The 7409-nt window shown below is 34.1% G+C and overlaps 1 long non-coding RNA gene across 1 annotated transcript; it reads right to left on the reverse strand.

Annotated features, from left to right (window-relative positions):
• Positions 1-2157: 2157 nt before the first annotated feature.
• Positions 2158-3361, reverse strand: LOC112502893. Its single transcript, XR_003067782.1, has 3 exons — positions 3104-3361; positions 2755-2985; positions 2158-2356 (listed from the first exon to the last, which is right to left on the reverse strand). It is a non-coding gene; the product is annotated as an uncharacterized LOC112502893 (long non-coding RNA).
• Positions 3362-7409: the final 4048 nt, after the last annotated feature.

The raw sequence follows: 7409 nt of genomic DNA on the forward strand, positions 1-7409 counted from the left end.
AGTAAACTTAGGGCTGCTTGAATAACTGTTCGATTTGGAACTTTCATAGAAACTAGTTTTACACTGTGATGGAGAGCCAATTGAGCTTTGTGCACAAGAAAAGTCTTTGACTTTCTGTAAAAGCTGGTCTCTTTCAACAGTAACTGAATCAAACTTATGTTTAAGTTATGTTCTCATCTTCAGCTCAGTTTCAAGGTCTGTCTTCAGATCAGACAATTTCTTTGTAGTGTCAATAACTTTACCTTCTAACTCCTTCTGAAGCATTTCAAACTTTCCCTTCTGATTTATTAACTCTCTTTTTTCTTCATCTGAGCTGCTATTTTCATTCTCAGAAGCGATGTCAAGCCACTTTCTCTTATTAGCAAGCTCTTTAGCAATTGTTGTATACTTCTTTGAAGTATTTCTTTTCTCAAGAGCAAATTGCTTCTTTTCTTCATCAAAAGCTTTCTGCTTTAGGGCAATGCTTTCAGATAATTTACGTATTTGGCTTAGACAGTCTTCTGATATGTCTTTCTTCTCTTTATCATTCTTGGGCCGTTCCAAGATGATCAACTGCTCAAAATCAGATATTTGCTTTAAAAGCATTTTTACATTCAGCTCTAGAGAGTTTATCTTATTCTCATAAGATATGCGTTCAGCATCAACTCGTTTCTCGTAATCAATAAATCTTTTCTTTTCTTTCTCGAATTCCTTTCTCTCTACATTTAAAACCCTTTCAATTTCTAAACCTTTATTCCTCTAAAAAAATCAACTTGCAATTCAGATCTTTGTAGTTTAGCTGTTAAGTCTTCGATCTGTGTCTTCAAACTAACTGTCTCTTGTGGATTAGAAACAATTTTCATCAGATCGCTCAACTTTTCTTGTAAAACTCTCTTCTGTGTTTTCTCTCTCATTATAGTCAGTCAGACGAATTGTCCATGATATATTCTTGTTAAGCTCATAATTTAGTTTATCATATTTCTCTTTAAGCTCTTTATACTCTCTCTCCAATGAAACTGCCATTTTCAGATAGATTGATTTAGGATCAAATGCGATAAAATCAGTTAAAAATAAATCAAAGATACAGTTAAGCTCAAACACACAAACAAAAAAACACAAAACTGATGAGAAATTAAAGAATCGACGAAAAACTGTCAAAAATCAGTCAAAACAGTCAAAATTGTTGAAAATAGTTAAAAACTGTTAAAACAGTCAAAGACAGTTAAAACTGACTAAAACAGTTTATACGACACAAAACTATTCAAACTTCTCGATCAGTTCAAAAACAAATCAAAACAGATTAAAAACAGATAAAAATTAGTTAAAATCCAAAAAAAAAACATATAAACAGGTAAAAAAATCAAGTGATAATGAAGAATAAAGTTGGTACACGATTTACAACGAGAAAACAAATCAGTTGGCCTAGTCACAAAATCCGAATAAAGCTGCTACACGATTTACACTTCAACAGATTTCAAAACTAAAAACCAAATACAGAAACACTATGATCATCAGAATCTTGAAGAACAGCCTGCTGTGATCTGAAATAACAGGCTTTGCAAGATTGAGATTGAGCTTCTCCACACCGTCAGTAGTTCGCTGGCTGATAAAACCTGTTGGATATGAAATTCAGCTTTGATATTGATTTAATACTTTAGAAAAGCTCTTGAACAATGAAGTGCAGCGGAAGTAATAATAAGAGCAAAACAGAGTATTAAGAACACACAGTATTGATGAAGAAGATGAACACAAGAGATTTGCTCCAAAGGTTTTTCAATTGATTCAATTGAAAAATTAGACGATTACAATACTGGAAGCACCTCCGATTACAAAGGTCCTATCCGCTAGTTATACTAGTTCCTAACGACCTTACTGACAAGATCTTGACGCGTGTCTTCATCTGAGCTGTCCAAATAAAGTCGATTATTCCCTAGTCATGTGAGAAGCATATGCGGCTAACAACCTTTGAAAACTGTTGGAACAGAAACTTCACAGAAGACGAAATCCGCAGACCGTCTGTGAGCCATCTCAGAGGCTCTGCTGTGATTGACTTCATTGTTCAATATTACAGAGGACTATTTTCCAGAACCTCTGTGAGACATACCAAAGGTTCTGCCACTCTTAACTTGTTTGATCAAACGGCTTCTGTCGCTTAGTCCTCTGTTGTCTTCTGTGGAGTTATCCTTCTGTCAAAACTTGCAGTATACTTTTTCTATACTTTTACAAAATAGGAATAATTGAGCTAACAAAACCTCCTAAAATTCTCTTGATAGAAGCAGCAAAAGAGCCATTACTTGTATGAATTGAGTTATCAATCAATGCTGTCTTCCCAGTTCCATTGGTAAATGTACCTTCCAATCTTGTGTAATGAAGAGACCTGCAGAAACAAAAGCAATCTTTAGTTGGATATTGTTTTGGATGACAAAAAAACATTCGACCCAAATCTCTAAGTATTATTGATATGAATTTATAGAACTAGAAGCAACAACTAATGTTTCAAGGGGCTGCTTCTTTAATAGTGGAACAAATACATCAAGTACTCCTGCCAACAATACCAATGTCTGAATCACGATAACTTTGGAAAGAGCAGATTTCCCCTTGGCATCAGCTGTTTTAAGATTTCCCCTTGATGTCTTAAGTATACAAATTGAATAACTTTGCCTGCTATAACTCCTCAAACAACTATCCAGTTCACCTTTAGCAATTTTACTTGAATTATGACAATGACTACTATAAATAATCAATTTCTTTCTAGAGCCAACTTTTGATGCAAACCTTGGAGTGCCAGAAAAATTACAACCAAAACTTGACTGCAAGTTCAACTGCTCTAATGTTCCACAACTAGTACCTTGACAGTCATGAACCTGGAAACTACAAGAAAAGTTCACCAATTGATAATCAAGGCTCCGAGCAAGCAACAGTTGCTGATTGGTGGAATTGATGCTGGGTTTTCTAGTGATCAGCTTACATCAGAAACAGGAGAGGGTGCCGAAAAGGCTTTGTTGCCTTTGCATGAAATGGTAAATGTGAGTCCAAGTGTTTTTAAGCAAAGAATGCAAAGTCTAGCAAAGAATGCAAAGTCTAGCAAAGAGATTCACACAAGATCTTATAATACTAGTCGTACCTTAATTTTCTCGAACTAGTTCAAGTAACAATGTAACTTCCATCAATTTTATGCAACAACAGTAGGTAGGATGTTAGCCTTTGAATTACAATAGCCTTTGTGTGTAAGATACAGCTCAAGTGCAAAGAATGAGAAATCAACACCTGCTGTAATGTAAGCTACAAAGAAATCTAACAATCTGTGTTATTAATCACATAAATCAGACAATATGCCTTTAACATGTTAACCATAAACACAGTCCAAGGCCAGCAAAACAAATCACATGTGAATACCTGTGATCGAGAATGACCTTGAATACGGATGACTAGGTAAGATTGATGAACGAGGAATATCAAATCGCACAAGCTTTTGTGTGATAAGTCACAAACCACAAATCTGCCTAACTTGCAATTTCAATCAATCCCGCTTACAATACCCAACAATTTACACAATACAAGAACGTGATATAAAACCCAAATCGGATGAACTTCAAATCTGATAAATCGATCAAGATGGTATGCTGTCAAAGTGAAATCGAACATGATTGACAGCAAATTAGATAAAATTGGACAGTGAAGTGTACAATTTAGACTTGAGATGAATGAGAAAGATTCTGCGATTTAGACTGTATTGGCCGACTAACACCTGCGATTTACACTGTTGTGACTAACCCTAAATCGCTTAAGTCTAAGCCAAATCACTCAAGACAAAAAAAAATCGCTCAAGACTGAAACTAAACCAAGTATAAATCGCTCAATACATTGTCTCACACTACCTAAATCGCTCAAGGTGAAGTATTAAACCGGTCAAGTCCGCTCAAGTGATGTACGAATATGGTTAACTCCACTCAAGATGTGTGAAGTCGGTCAAATCCTAATCACAATGCTAAGTTTAAATCGCTCAAAGGTTCTGTCAAAATCGCTCACAGGTTGTGTCTAAATCGCTCAATGAAGTGCCTAAATCGCTCAAAGCTTCTGCGATTTACCAACTAATCCGGTCAAGAAGTGTCCGATTTACCTTGAAAGATTTAACAATCCGGTTAAGAAAGATGAAACAGAAAGCTGCGATTTACCTTGAATGATTTACCTTGAACTTGGTTGTCTCATGTATGAAACTATAGAGCGATCGATTTAGAAAAGATGAGAAAGAAAATCAACATGATATGATCAAAAGGGGTTTTGATAAAAGTATGGGCCCTTAAACGAATGGGCTAATGAGCGGATAAGGTCCAAAAACAAAAAAATAAAGGAATTAATCAAAAACTAGCCTTTTTTTTTAAGAACATAACAGGAAAAAAAATTGAAAACCACAAATTTTATCAAAACAGGAAATCGGAAGATCAGATCATAAATCTTTGTGAATAACAATGATTCATAATGCGATTTTGCACATTTTGATCACGATTTTAACACGAAAACACAAAATTTTAAAAAAATTCGAATCAAACTCAAAAAAAATGCTTAGAACACGAAGAACACAAATAAGAACACATAAAAAATTAAAAAAATTCTTCAGATTAGATGATTTCCTTCGTTGATTTCTTGCACAATCCGCTCTGATACCAATTGTAAGTCCCAAATATGATCAATCTTCAAGAAAGCTCTTCAACAATGGCACATCTCATTATACTTGTAAGCACACTTTGATGCGAGAAAGTCAAAATCTCAAACTCAGTCAAACTTCTTAATACGTAAAATGAATTTTTACAATTTAGCTCCTACTAAAAAATACAAGTCAAACATGAAACACCCTTTATATAGGGTCAAACCTATAGATAAAAGTCAAAGTCAAAAAGTCATAAGAAAAGTCAAACACGATGACTTTTATACAATTATAGACAATTTTATCTTTCAAGACGAATACAGTTTTATACAGAATTTCATTCCTAACATTCTCCCCCTTTGTATTCAGATTTAAAAGAAATTGCGCGCTTTGAATCTCGTTTGAACTTTGTAGCTTTAAGCACACTATGTCTTCTTCAAAAACAATCTTCAACATGAAATCTTCAGACAATCATTTGTTGAGAAATATCTTCTAACATTGTCACCCTCGAACGTAGAACAACGATGATATTCTCTTTTGACAATGTAGATCAGAAACAATAACAAACTTCAGAGTTGATCTTCAGTAAACTGTTGTAAAAATGGATCTTCACATTCAACATCTCTCAGTCATTTTAGCATCAGAATAATTTTCTGTAATCATCTCCAGTCACACTTCTTCTGAGTCTTTTGCCATTATTGAAGTTACTCCCCCTTGATCTTTACATCAAATTCCCCTTATAATGTTCGGAATTGGACATTTCATTCATTATTACATACTCCCCTTATGATGAAATGAGAATCATTCCATCATACACAAGAATGAATGAAATCCTCGCGTAAGCCGTCAATTCATGAAATTGTAAGTAGATCTTTGCAAATCCACTTATTTAATCTTTTCAGATTCAGGAAACGGGAAGGTAACAACCAATATCAACGAATGAAATTGTTTTCAATCTTATAAAAAGATTGGCCTGTGAGTATAACAGATATACTCAGTACAACAGATGTACTGTATATATGAGACTTTTTGATGCTCATCTCACCAGGTCTTCCATCCAATCATCGATAGCTTAATAATAGCATATCCATGAATGTTTTGGCAAAATAACATATAAAATGCAAAATCTGTGTAGTGTAGAAAGATAAAGCAACGTATGCTTCGATTTAGGCTAAAAAAGATAAACCGTGTGGACTACACAAATTTATCAGACTCAATTAGTGATAAAAAAGACTTGAAGGGAGGACATATATCTTTCTGATTCAATATCAACTTTCTCTAAATGAGAGATTGATAGATGATGAACTGCGTGCCCTAAGTGTTATTGAAACACTTATCTGTTGAGAGATAAATGAGTCATTGGTGGGGTTGTGACAATAATTGGCCTGGGCTTTGCCTTTTTCAATATTAGTCTCGAAAGAATTGAGAACTAATAGATTGTGTGCTATACCTGGATTTTAGAAGTTTGGAACATGATTTTCGTTTTCTTTTAATCCTAACACAACTCTCATCAATTATTTTGGCTCACAACAACTACCCCTCTCATTTTCATTTTAGTCTCAGCACACAAACCCCTTTTTATATAAAGTTCACTCAGATATGGTTGTCCTCATGGGTAGGTTTGTCGGTTCTGACATTCCATTGAGGTATTTCTGATAAGCACTCAGTCCCTCATAAAATTTAGCATTATGCTCAATTGGTCACAAACAGTTGATCAAAAAAATATTCAGATAAAGCACAATGATCAAATAAAAATTGATCAAAATATTTGGCTTTAAGCACAATTAATGAAAGAATGATGGGACAATGATCAGATTATTCGATATGCGAGAGAAATGAATGAAGATCTGTAGGTACGAGTTTACAGATTCTGATTTAAAAATATGTATGTCAATCAAGAAGAAAAAAAATCAGAAAAATCAACATTTGAATACAAACGAGTGTATTATCACCGAAAATAATTTATATATAAGAGACGTGATAATAACGGTTAGAAGAATAGCTGAAACAGGTATTGGAGTTATGATCGATGAGAAATTACACAAGTAAAATCTCAGGAAATATCTGTTTAGAAAATATACTCGTTTCCCAAAAAAAATTATTGTCCGAAAAATATTTATTGAACTTTCTAGAGACTCCCCCTAGAAAGTAGATTTAAGTAATGTTTCAGTTTAGCTCAAAAATTAAAAAAAAATATTGACACATTTTTAGCACGGGTCCTAAACTGGGTGTTTAGAAACCACACTCGGTAAAGCACGGGTCCTGAACTGAATTGTTTAGAAGCCTCTGTGGAACAGATTACAACTCCCCCTGCATTGGTGTATCACTGATATGATATTCTGATCAACACAAAATTGACACACCTGCAAAAACCAGATTAAGTAGATTTTGGTACCCAAATGAATTTGGGTCCTATTTTGTTAGTATCGGGTTGGGGTATGTTGTAACTTCCAAACCATCTATTTCTATTAGATATATTCTTTTTAGCACTTTGAACAGGATGATCAAAAATAGAATATGACCCATACCAGTTATTGTGATCATACCCGTTCTTACCTTTCCAACTGTTATGATAGTTGTTATCTCCATGCCACCTGTTGAATCTTTTCTTATTGACAAAATCATTGGTTCTGCATGTTGAGCAAATATTTCTTCTCTTGCTAAGATTGATCAGATCATTAGTGGATCACACAATGCAAGGAAGAACAGAGTTAGTAACAACAGGTGTATGAGATGAAACATAATCAACTTTATTAAGCCAAATGCTTTTACTCTTAGAAAATTT

Source organism: Cynara cardunculus, unplaced genomic scaffold (genome assembly GCF_001531365.2).
Source record: "Cynara cardunculus var. scolymus isolate 2C unplaced genomic scaffold, CcrdV1 Un_Scaffold_2131, whole genome shotgun sequence".
Classification (NCBI taxonomy): Eukaryota; Viridiplantae; Streptophyta; class Magnoliopsida; order Asterales; family Asteraceae; genus Cynara; species Cynara cardunculus.